The sequence below is a fragment of the Lethenteron reissneri genome, chromosome 15 (assembly GCF_015708825.2).
Source record: "Lethenteron reissneri isolate LAM-NWPU_2019-01 chromosome 15, ASM1570882v1, whole genome shotgun sequence".
Taxonomy (NCBI): Eukaryota; Metazoa; Chordata; class Hyperoartia; order Petromyzontiformes; family Petromyzontidae; genus Lethenteron; species Lethenteron reissneri.
The window spans coordinates 10,759,072-10,771,402 of NC_083793.1; the positions used below are offsets into that span (position 1 = coordinate 10,759,072).

At 46.1% G+C, this 12,331-nt stretch overlaps 1 protein-coding gene across 1 annotated transcript in view; it reads left to right on the top strand.

Moving 5' to 3' along the window:
* The window catches only part of COL7A1 (collagen type VII alpha 1 chain), a 274,004-nt gene that overhangs the window by 239,869 nt on the left and 21,804 nt on the right, over nucleotides 1-12,331 (top strand). The gene's annotated exons all lie outside the window — the stretch shown is intronic.

Below are 12,331 nucleotides of genomic sequence, written 5' to 3' on the forward strand. Positions count from 1 at the left end.
CCCGGGGCCGGCCCAGTACACGCTGACGGGACTATGTCACTCAGCTGGCCTGGGAACGCCTGGGAATTCCCCAGGAAGAGCTCGAGTCTGTGTATAGTAGTGTATAGTATAACACATTCCTGCGGAGTGAGCTGGTAGGAACGTTGGGTTGCTCGTTCATGGCCAGGGTCAATGGCGGCGTGGTGTATTCCGCAAATATGGCCGACTGTGAGGGCGGGCACAAGCCGGCGTGAATAGGTTAAACGTTGAGTTTTATAAGGGCTCCACGGGGTGATCAGCCTCTCCCCACCCAGCCCCACCCTCCCCACCCAGCCCCTCCCCACCCTCCCCTCCCCACCCAGCCCCTCCCCACCCTCCACACCCAGCCCCTCCCCACCCTCCCCTCTCCACCGAGCCCCACCCCTCCCATTTTTGGATGCACGACGGACGGACACAATAATCCTCTGTGGGCTGGTGGAACCAGGTGGTTCCTACCAGTATAATAGTGTATAGTGTATAGCCGTGTATAGTGTAGTAGTCTATAGTAATGGAGTGGTGGAGTCCGTTGCCAGGGAAAGGGGGGGTCTGGACCACCCTACTCAACATGCTGTCGCCACGAGCCTCACCAGGACAAGCGGAATGAGAAACGAACGAACGAACACATGGAAGAAATCGTTTCATCCCATTTGGGAAATCCCTCGAATAAAAATGCGTCTCAAGCCTATAAAATACCAGAAATGTTTAACCTTTATGCGTTGTGACTTGACTCCCGGGCGCACACACTCACATGGGAACAGTTAATCGCCTCTGCTATTACGCTTACCCGTGCTAAAGCCGTGTAATGAATCATGGGAATGCTTAACTTCACAGCTACACAGTAAACATATCCTCGCTCGACCTCCACCAGTTCTGCCTCCTCGTCATATTGTGTGACGTTGCGCGCACACACACAGCGCTCTCGTGCTGCCAAGAAGATTGAGTAATGGATGTCAGCGAGCACCTATTAACGCCAGCATGGCACATGGGGCGGTGTGGCCGGAGCTACGTCTGGCCACCTTCATCGCCCCAGTGCCGGGCTAAACACACTCCCAAACTAATTTATGGCCGAGACCAATCCAAGGGAGGGCAATAATCACTTCAGATACCACTTGCCACTGGTCGCCATGGTCAAAAATTGAACTCCAGTAATTAGGTGTACGGCGCAGTGCGCAAACTGCTGCACCAGATACCAAACGCACGGCAACACATACACATCATTCACGGGGTACATCCCACATGCCTGCTCGTGAGACTGCATAGATCAGTTATCTGCGTTTTAATATACTGTACGCATCAGAACCGAGGCTGCCAAGTAACATTCAAAGTCCAAGCATGCAGCGCATCAGCCAAGTCAGATGACCAATGTTTTATGCAGTGGACCAGGGCCCATTGAGATGCTTCTCTTCAACACATGAAAACTTCGTTTCAGCCTTTGGATGTGCATGCATGTGATTGTGCGTGTGGCGAGCGGTAGTGTAGCGGTTAGGGTGTTGTGCTACGAACCTGGCGACCTGAGTTCGATTCCCACTTACGGCCAATATCAGGGACGATTATCTGAACCGGTCCTGGGCCTTCCCTATGTCGACTCGGCCTCAAATAAGTAACTGATGCGGTGTGTAAATATCACCATTAGGGAGATAAAGGCGGCCGGGCGTGGTGCTAACCACCCACCCCCTCGTGTGCTGTTCCAGCCTTCATAGGTGCTCGCTAACAGCACTTGCCCCAACGGTCTGTAAGGCTATACGGGAGGATCGTCTTTGTGTGTATATCTCAAATTAAAATTCTACTTTCATCCTCTTACAATCCCTCCTCATGTTTTTTTGATTTCCTTATACTTTACTTCCACATTTCTATTTGTGCTATGGGTGTCACGTCATGTGTTGTGAGATGAAAAATGCATTCGAAAGAAGAGGCTTGAGGTCTCTTTGGAAGTGACATTTTTATCGACACACTACCAGATGCACTTTTATTGCTGATAGAAAAACGGATATTTTTGCTATCGGAGACAAATATGGATTTCAGCCAAATTATTTAAAGGAAAAAAAAAACACGTTCAACTGTGGTGTTTGTTTGCAGTCGTTGGATGACCGGGCTGAGACACAAGCCCTACATTTGACAACCAAGTTTAACTACGGGCGGCTGAAACTCAAATTCAAAAACCGAGTCTCGCTGGTGCCAATTCACTGCTCCTATATCTAAGCCACCAGGCAACCTCAAGATTGTTACGTTTTACCGCAAGAACATGGTTTGCTTAACTACAGTCTGTGTCTCTGCAAGATCCGTCTTTTCATTCGCACAAACATTTTTCTAAATCCTCGGTAAACAAGTCACATATGCGCACCAAGTCACGAACACGTGCAAGTGTGAAGACCAGCTGTATTAATGAGAACGTGCAAAGCTGCTGGGCAAGCTCATAAACTCAGAGGTGCACACACTGACAGACACAAGCAGTTACGTCGAACATTGGCCACCACACGGCACTGTTGACTTGTCCCAGACAAGTGACGGGTGGTGGTTAAAAACAATTTCACAGGGAAATTGCCGCTTTGTACCACCTTAAACGGTGCTGAAATCGCACGTTTCATGCGCGCGAGTGGTCAGCCGTGTTTACATGTGGCTCCTCACGCCGCACTTCATCAACGCGCTGTGTTTTCGTTAAGAAACTTTGGAGCCATTGACAACTTGGACGGGGCCGACTGTGGTCGTTGGGACCACAGTGATTGGAAAAAAATTGACAGGAACAGGGCCAAGTTTAATATCGACATTCATGGTATGGCCCCAACCCTGGGTTCAGACACACATTGCACGGGAGCAGCTAGGGGTGGCTGGAGTTCGACAGCAGAAGCTGCTGCCAGACATCCGCCAGGATTGCCCATAAATCTCGGTGAGCTAATGGTGCGAGACCCTGCAGTTTCAGTGGATTGGTTGCATAACGCACACGAACACGCCTCTTAATGCTCACACACATCGGTGTGTGAGATGCACAAATTTGGGCAATTCATCTTGTGCTGTGCAACGGTTGTAAAAGGGAGCTCATTATTCGCTGCTGTGGCGCCAAGTCTGACCGTATTCATCCGGTGTTTTCTTTTGTTGATGTGCGCAGGGATGGACTTCCGTCTGTTGTATGCGCTATTTCACGCTGCGATGGCTGTACTATCAATTAACACACATTGCATAAGAGTTGGATTGTGTTTGGATTGTGATGGTTCAACTCCCATCGGGAGTCAGTGTACACGATTTTCAACGCATACATTGCTGGGTTACCAATCTGAAGTATGAGCACCAATTAAACGTGATCAAACCATTAAGTGTTTGTTATATATGCGTGTCAGATTATATCATGTGCACCCTTGCAGACGAGATGTTCCGTCTTCAAGGGTAAACTTCACCAGGTGTCAAGTATTAATTTAAAACAAATATGCCCTGTTTTTGTTTGAAGAGGTTGAGTAACCGTTTTCCCATTTTTCTTGAAACAGCCACCGCTGGTTTCGATTTAAAGCTTTCGTGACTGCAGGAATTCATCTTCTTGGTTCTTTCGGTAAAGTCACGTAGAAGGGAAATAATAAAATAATAAAAATAAAACATAATAAAATAATTCTCACGACGTTTCGGCCACAACGCAAGCAGCCGTCTTCACCTGAGGACGTCTTCACCTGAGGACGGCTGCTTGCGTTGTGGCCGAAACGTCGTGAGAATTATTTTATTATGTTTTATTTTTATTATTTTATTACTTCCCTTCTACGTGACTTTACCGAAAGAACCAAGAAGAAGCCACCGCTGGTGTCGTATGCTGTGATTGTAATGTGGTGTTTTTGACAGCGGTGGACTGATTGTAACCCTCTGTGATTGGTAGGGAATCTGTCGCATGTAGTTTTATTGAGGATCAGAAATTCTCTCACTGTGTGAAAAAAAACCCATCAGAAATTCTCTCACTGTGTCAAAAAAAATCACTGTCGTTGAGTTCATTTTGGCGAGCGGTATGACTTGTAAACGTATATCTGTCCTGCGGGCCAAGTTAACCCTTCATTAAGATGTCTTTAATATTATACTACACAAGGTGGCAATGTATGTACTACACGTTGTATTTATTTCGCCACCGCACGTAGCCATCCCTGCTTATCGGAGGTGCGGGTGAAGCACTATAATGTGGGAGAAAATACTAACAGGAGATGGAATGATGAATTCAGCTCTTGTACAAATTCTAGGTGGGTTGTTACATCGTAGAACCATGACAGATTGCAACAGCTTGCCTTCATCCAGCAGCGGATTGATCATGGCTGATGATAAGGGGCCGTCCATAAATGACGTCTCGCACTTGGGTGGGGGGAAGGTCAGACATTTGTGACGATGTGTAACGAGGGGGGGGGGGTTGAGAAATGTGACGTTACATCAAAATGCGCAACTTTAAATAAATATAGACAACACGTTCTACTTATTTAAATAGACGTTGTAATAAATGTTTTCCCCTACGGCCTACAACATCAGAGTGCAGCGCACATTAAATACGCACTACAATGACAATAGTTTAATGCGATCTGAAGCATTTTTTATTTTTTTGGGGGGGGGGGGTGGCAGAGCTTTCTGACGTCATATTTGAGGGGGGCTCTGACTTTTTGTGACGCCGTGTAACGATGGGGGGGGGGGGGGTTCAAAAATCGTCAAAAATCGCGTGACGTCATTTATGGACGGCCCCTGTGTGTATATGACCTGCCTTGGGCTGACCAGCAGATGGCAGGCTTGGGGTGACTTTAAAAAATGTTCACTATTAAGAGCTGTTCATTCTATTACAGCAAACTAGATTCGAAGCTTTCGTGAATGCCGGAATAACTCTTTGGTTCTTTGGGTAAAGTCGCGTAGAAAGAAATTAAATTAAATAATAATACAATACGACGTTTCGATTGCAACACAAGCAACCATCATCAGGTACAAATGAATGAGAAAACAAACATCGTAAACTTGGAAATATAATGCAATACAACACAGAGAGAGCAGAGAGAGACTAGAGTATATATCTGTGATTGTGTGTCTGTCTGTGTGTCTCCGTATCTATGTTTTGTCTCTCTCTCTCTCTCAAATTTAGCAATCTTTTGAAGAACGTTAATCAACCAGGTGGGGTGTTGACTGTTGTGTTGGCCGACTCTTTGTGTTGTATTGCATTATATTTCCAAGTTTACTATGTTTGTTTTCTCATTCATTTGTACCTGATGATGATTGCTTGTGTTGCAATCGAAACGTCGTATTCTATTATTATTTAATCTATTACAGCGTTTAGAGACTCAATTGTGCGCTCACAATTATTGCAATGAGACACTTCCTCACATTTTAATTAAACCACCGTACGAGTACGTACTAATGTCGTATTGCGGTGCGTGGTGGTAAATCCGTGCGTTCTCTGCTGACCAGTAACTTTAATATCTTTTATAGCGAACAAAGTTTCACACATGAGGACAGCCTGAGTGCAATATAGTAAGGGCTACGGTACAACGTCGCATATCTGACCACCACATATCCATTCTAACCAAATACTGTAATTACCCACGTCAGTGTAAGGGTGTAACTGGAATTTCTACAGATATTCCCACGCGTCACCTTTTCATAGATTCGCCTATACCTCAGTCACCAGCGATTTGATAACGAGACGTTGTTGTTGTTGTTGTGTATTTTTGTAATTGTGACATGAAAAAGGGGTGGAATTGCAGTACTGTACTCGCAGACTCGGCATTTGAATGAATCCTCACAATTATAGCGCATCCAGGGGACGCAGGGGTGACGCGATCCCGAGACGTGCCATACGTACGAATCGGAATTTTTTTTTTGTAAACATTGGATTCGATGCATGTAACGGCGTGGTTTCACAATCAATGCCGGTATATGCGTCGATGCATCGTTACACCCAAAATGTGTTACTATACTCCTCGCAAATGTTTTTTGGTTTGGCCATGTTTGTTTGTTGTAGTACGGAGTTAAACTGATGGCTTTAATCTAAGTTGTCTTGTGGTTGTTGTTTGACTTGCATGCCACTGGGATTTTTGCACACAGCGTTGGTGTACGGTGCTTTTTCTGGAAGATTTTGCTGTTTTTCCTGGATTTTTCTGTTTGCGCATAGTCACTTTAAGATGTTTTCTTGTTCATGTTTTTGTTTTTTGTTTGTTGCGGTTGCACCCGATTCAAAAGCCGAATGGCTCACAGGGCTATACCAAATAAATGAGACAGAAAAAACTGACCATTCTCTATCCAGTGGTGGATGAAGGAATCCCCACGCCGTCACCGTTTGTTCGGGTCTCGTGCTGCCCGAGCCCATCAACCTCGCGGTGACGAACAAAGCTCCCACCTCCATCGTGCAAGTCATCTCGGACACACTCTCTCATTTGGCTGCCATTACATCACCAGACTTTGACCACTGGACACCATCCGAGCGATGCGTACTGCCCGTGCCCACTTCAATGCTTCTACGCCACTATGCCCCCCGCTGCACCACACATTCATCGCCGCCTTCCAGGTGGCCTCTTCTCAGTCACCGCCAATTGTTTATTGCTTCCTCCTTCTCCCCGTGTTTGTTGGAAAACTGCCCAACCTGTGTGCCGTTTGTCCCACTGCCTGTCCCCCATGTGCAATTCATTTCATTGGGCCACTGTTCCATGCCATGTGTCTCGAAAGCGCTGCTGCCCACTACTCAACATTCAACTGTTCACCTAAAGAGGGATGTGTGTTTGTTTGCCTGCTCGCAAACAAAGTACAGGGCCACAGCCACACCTTGGAAGTTAGGGAGGTGGGGTCGTTCGAGCTCACGGTGCCCGGCGTTATTGGTTAAAATGCAGAGACAGCGACCCAAGCAAATGCTTCGGGCTCCGAGCACATAAATGGGCCCTGGGATTAATGTACATAGATATAGGTGCATCAAATATCGGCTCGATTCAAATCCGAATATACATAAGAGCTGATGGACATACAAAACGATTCTTGATTTGAAGCTTTCGTGACTGCAGGAGTCCATACTCGTTGGTTCTTTCAGTAAAGTCGTGACTTTACCGAAAGAAGCAAAGAGTATGTATACAAAAACTAATAAAAAGCGCTACCATCTTCTCGATCTTGTCTGCGTTTCCCTTCTCTCATCTCAATAAATCTCTGCGATCTATATTTGTGCCTATGTCTCTCCACTCCCTTTTCACTTCGTATATCTATGTTCGTATATTCTCATATCGGTAGGATGTTATACGGTAAATGGAAAGGGTGGGAGGGCCCTAGGAATACGTTCTGCTTGCGACCCCCAATGTGCCGGCAGCACCACCAATTTATTTGCCAATGATCTCATTATATTTGCCACGTGTGTAGCACTGACGAACCCTATTTAGCATGTAGAACTATGTTTAACTAAATTGAACCACAGTTCCGATAATTACGGTACGTCTGCTCAACTACTGACTCGCTACGGTGTATTTAAAGGTCCTGTCATCGACATATTTACCAGATATATGTCACCTTGTTGAGGGTTAAAAGAAAAAAATCGATCAACTGGATCATGGTCCCCCCCCCCCGAAAGTTTGTGGGAGTCTCTTAGTAAAATCAAAAACTGTTGAGGGGAGTCCAAAGACAAAGATCCACCTTGTAGCCTTCACAGACTTTTGAGGAAAGTGCTGTTCGCGAGCGCCTGTGCGGGGATGTGAGGCCAGCACCGCGCCCGACCAGACACCCAGAGCACACGCAGTGGCTGGGCCCACGGACCCTCTTGGACTACACAATGTGGTAGAATTTCCAGGTAGCCGATTTAAGGAAGCTTATTTGTTCAAACAAAAACAGACAAAAAACTCACACGCAATCTGGTCCCGCGATTATATGCGCCTCGCTCGCACGAGGGCCTTTACCCACGGAATCGCAGATCGTGTCCGTGCGTAAATCTACGACTTCAACAAACCATAAACGCGCTCTACGCATACAACGAGCACATTATTTCCCATACATTACACGTGGTTTTGCGTTATCTGTGCCGTTGTTTTATCTGCCACCATCCCCCCTTCTCCGCACCTCTCCCCACCACCAATAGCTCGGATTATAATCAAAGAGTTTAATCTATTTTGTCAGTGTAACTAAATTCCGGGCATGCAATCGCTATACTTCCACTGCGGTGACTTTGCGAGGTGCTCATGTGTTTTCGGTTTGCCAATGGAGTTCTTTTTTTTTAAAGGTACTGAATCTCATTACATTTGTCAATGTTTATTTTTGCCGCTGATTTGTTTTTCTTGCCGGCTTCACCAGCTGTGATAAAAAGATAAAACTACTGCAGTATAACGTATTGGAATCGGGCTGTCATTCTACCGAGTTGCAGTTCAAAGCGAATTTACCGTAGTCCCACTTGTTAAAAAAAGAAATAGGTTCACGTTAAGATCGTGAGAGATGTCTGACTTATTGGGGATACATACCTACATCATCCAGCAGTGGATTGATCATGACTGATGATAGTGATGTTTCGTCTTCTCCTGAATACATTTATTGCAGATAAAGATAAGCATGTGCACATATTTGTTTCTGTGAGGGATTTTCTGCCAAGGCGATACATTTTAAGTATCCATTTGCTCAAACATGTTACACATTTACTTGAGCAAAAAAAAATAGAAAGCTGGTGTAACAGATGTCGTCATCGTCGTTGAGGTTACGTCATATATGTTTTTTACATAACTTATTTTTGCAAGTAACCATGTCAATTATGTCCAGTACTCGGGAAGGCCTTGTTGTCCCTTCCGTAAATTGAGTTATTGGCTTCGTCTCAGAGGAAACTGGAGAACACCCACCACGCACACGAAGAGTATAACACTCGAATCTACACACCGATAGATTAGATAATCTATCGCCGTACAGCTGGCCATCTCAAAGCCCAAGCCTGCAACACCTGCTATTACCAAGAGTCTTACATCCATGGCATACGTCGCGAGCCGTCCCTCGCGTACGGCGAATCTGGACGACTGCCCCGGGCCCCGCGCTTGGGGGGGGGGTGGAGGCACGCTTCAACGTCACGATGTCAGATGTAATACTTCCAGTTGAGTTTGAAGGCATCGAGGGGCTCACACGGTGGGGGTTGCCCGGGGTCCCGCATCCCCCCCCCCGTCCCCCCGTCCCCTGGACAGCCCTGCATCTATCCAAGTCAGCGGCCCAAAAATGTTTCTCACCCAGCACACCGCATCCAGTCGACCTCTCGCTATGGCTGTGGCTACTCAGTCACGTGTCACCTACTCCCGAACTGGACATCATTCAGTGGCCAATTAAACCCTGACACCGTCAATGTACTAACCAGGTTCAACCCAGCGTGGCTTCAGATATCTGACGAAATCTGTTGCGTTGAGGGTGATTTGGTCATAGGAAAGTAAATAAATGGTAAAATATTTGTCCCCTGTGCTTCAATTGCTCAGCAGGTAGTAAAAGCTGTATCACCGTTTGCAAAGCACCAATAAACATAAAACAATAATCAGTGTAAAAATGCCTCTACAGGGGGCAAAGTACGGGGTTGTTTGTAAATGTGTAAATACCCTTCTGAAATTTAAAGGCAGAAAATACAGTATATAGAAAAAAATACAGTAAAAAGAAAACATTAGATTTCAAAGCCTCCATGTCTCCAAAGCCTGGTGTCTCCACCAATCTCAATTCTGTTCACTTATTATTCAATCCGTTAACGCTCTCCAGACACGTGGTTCAACCTTCCATCTGTACTTTTCTAGAAAGGTGAGTAGAGTTGAGGGTGAAATGCATGGGAAGGAGAAAAGGAACGGTGGATGGGAACAGATAAGAGTAATAACGGGGAAAATGCCAGGAAAATGATGGAAAGTGACCGAAAAAAGTGTACCAAAGGGTCAGGAAAGATGAGGATGGGGGAGGATGCGTCCGGTTGGCTACGTACGGTGCGAAAGAAGTTCAACATATTGTGCATACATGATGAGCTCGCCGCTGCATAGAGGAACGGCGTCTGTTTTCACGGGGGGCGGTGGGGAGGAGGGTGGGGGGGGGTGCCGAGTGGGGGTGGACACACTCATGAGGTGGCGTCATTTACGAGAAGCTCGGGCTGATTTAGATAGATGGAGCAATTGCTTTCACAATATTAAATCAATCGCCTGGTGAGAAGGGGGATATGTATTCGAATTCACTGGGGTATATAAATAAACGGATCGCCGTGTATAATTGTGTAAGCTCTGTGTGTGTGCGCGATCAAACGGAGGGTGCTTGGCTTCGCTGAGGATGCGTTGTGTCGGTTCGACTCTACGACTTTCAATATCTACTTAATTGCTTTAGCGTCAACATTTCACGTGGGAGGCGCATCGGTTCACTGACGATTAACATCGTACGTCTGCGCCAGTGCACGAGACTCGGATGAATGTAGAACTTCAGGATGTCCCCACCTTGTTTCACATTGACCAATATTTCTCCGTTCAAATACAAAATAATGAAAATGCACGCTACACGCGCCGAATGATCGGTAAAACACGCTCCACGTTGACATTAGCTTGAATCGACACTCCCCACGTCACGTGTGATATTCGTTCACACACAGAGGTCCTTCCCTAAATCTATCTGGCAAGTCACTAGCATTAGGTCAAGCAAGGCTGGCTGCTGATGAGACACTCAATGACGAATCCGTTACAGGGTTTTGCTTGTATTGATTCAATGTTGCTGAAATTATGCACTCCCTAGAAGGCCATGTAGCTGATGGGATGTGTAAAAATACAGATTTTTCTGTGTGTTGAGGGACATATGTGGAGGCGTATCGTCAGCGTATGTATGGTTAGTTAATTTGAATCGGCTTTCTAAAAGATAAAGATCCCCCGAAAAGTCTTTACAGACTGTAGGGATGTTAACGGCCTGTTTAGGGCAAGTGCTGTTAGAGCACCTATCTAAGCCAACACGACACACGGGGGGGTGGGTGGCCCACACCACGCCCGGCCGCCTTTGTCTCCCTAGTGCCCAAGTTTACACGCCGCACAAGGTACTCATTTTAGGCTGAGTTGACCTAGGGGAGGTCCAGGACCGTTTCAGATAATCGTCCACCGCATGAGCAACCCACGCATCCGGTCCCAGCATTGTCAAAGCCCCCCCCCCCCTCCAGGATAGAGCCCCCCCCCCCCTCACGACTGTGATGATAAACCCCGCCTGCTCTTGGCAATGACCTTTAACCCCTCGGGCTCACGATGCCCACTCGATTCAACCGCCCACGGTTTAACCACGTGGGTGGTTGTGTTGAGTTCATCTGCAACTCCCTCGTGACATAAACTTTGCCACCGAAGATTAATAACACTGTGTAACAATTTTTTTTGTTCCTGGGTAGTAAGTGTTATTTCCTAATTGTTTATGCCTATTATTCCCCACAAATTGTTTATGCCTATTATTCCCCACAAACTTTGCTTTTGTGACCAGGACAGTGATATTTTGAAACTTACCTATTTTCAATGAGAAAACAGGCGAATTTGTGTCTTTTCGTTCACATAAAGTCAGAAAAAACAACATATGAATCAAAATCAACATGTATTTATACTAAAACAATATTTAGACACCAAGGCGCACTACCACAGGCGGGACTGGCCACAGCGGACCGAGTTCTCTGTGGGGAGGAGCAATCTCGAAAAACTACTCACTTCTAAATCTTTTGTAGTCATTTTTGTATTACTTTAGTATAAAAACATGTTAATTTTGATTCATATGTTGCTGTTTTTTTTACTTTATGTGAACAAAAAGACACAAATGTGGCCGTTTTCTCATTGAAAATAGGTACATTTAAAAATATCACTGTCCTGGTCACTAAAGAAAAGTTTGTGGGGAATAATAGCCATTTTCAATACTTTTTGGGCATCAGCAATTACGAAATAACACTTCCTACCCAGGAACAAAAATTGTGTTACATAGTATCATACATCCTCCACCTACCCACCCACCCCAACCTCGTCATCATGATCAATAAAAATGATAATCATCAGCCATGATTTGTCCACTGCTGAATTGAAGGCCACCACCACCATCCATCACTGTCCGCGGAGACCAAATATCACTCGTGCAAGACCGGCAATGAAATGGCAGCGACAGGAGTCCACGATCCGTCTCGCCATCTGCAACACGAGCTGGCTTCATCACTCCGTCTCCGCGGTGATACTCCGCCCCTAGTCTCTTCCATCATCATCATCACCGCCACCAAAGATAAAGACAACCAATCTCCCCTTGTGTGGTCTCACACCCCCCTTCACGGAAACACAAGCGACGTGGGGAGGCCTTCATCCAGCAGTGGATTGGTTACAAGAAGGCAAACACCCCCCACCCACCCATCCCTCCCAGCCGTAGATTC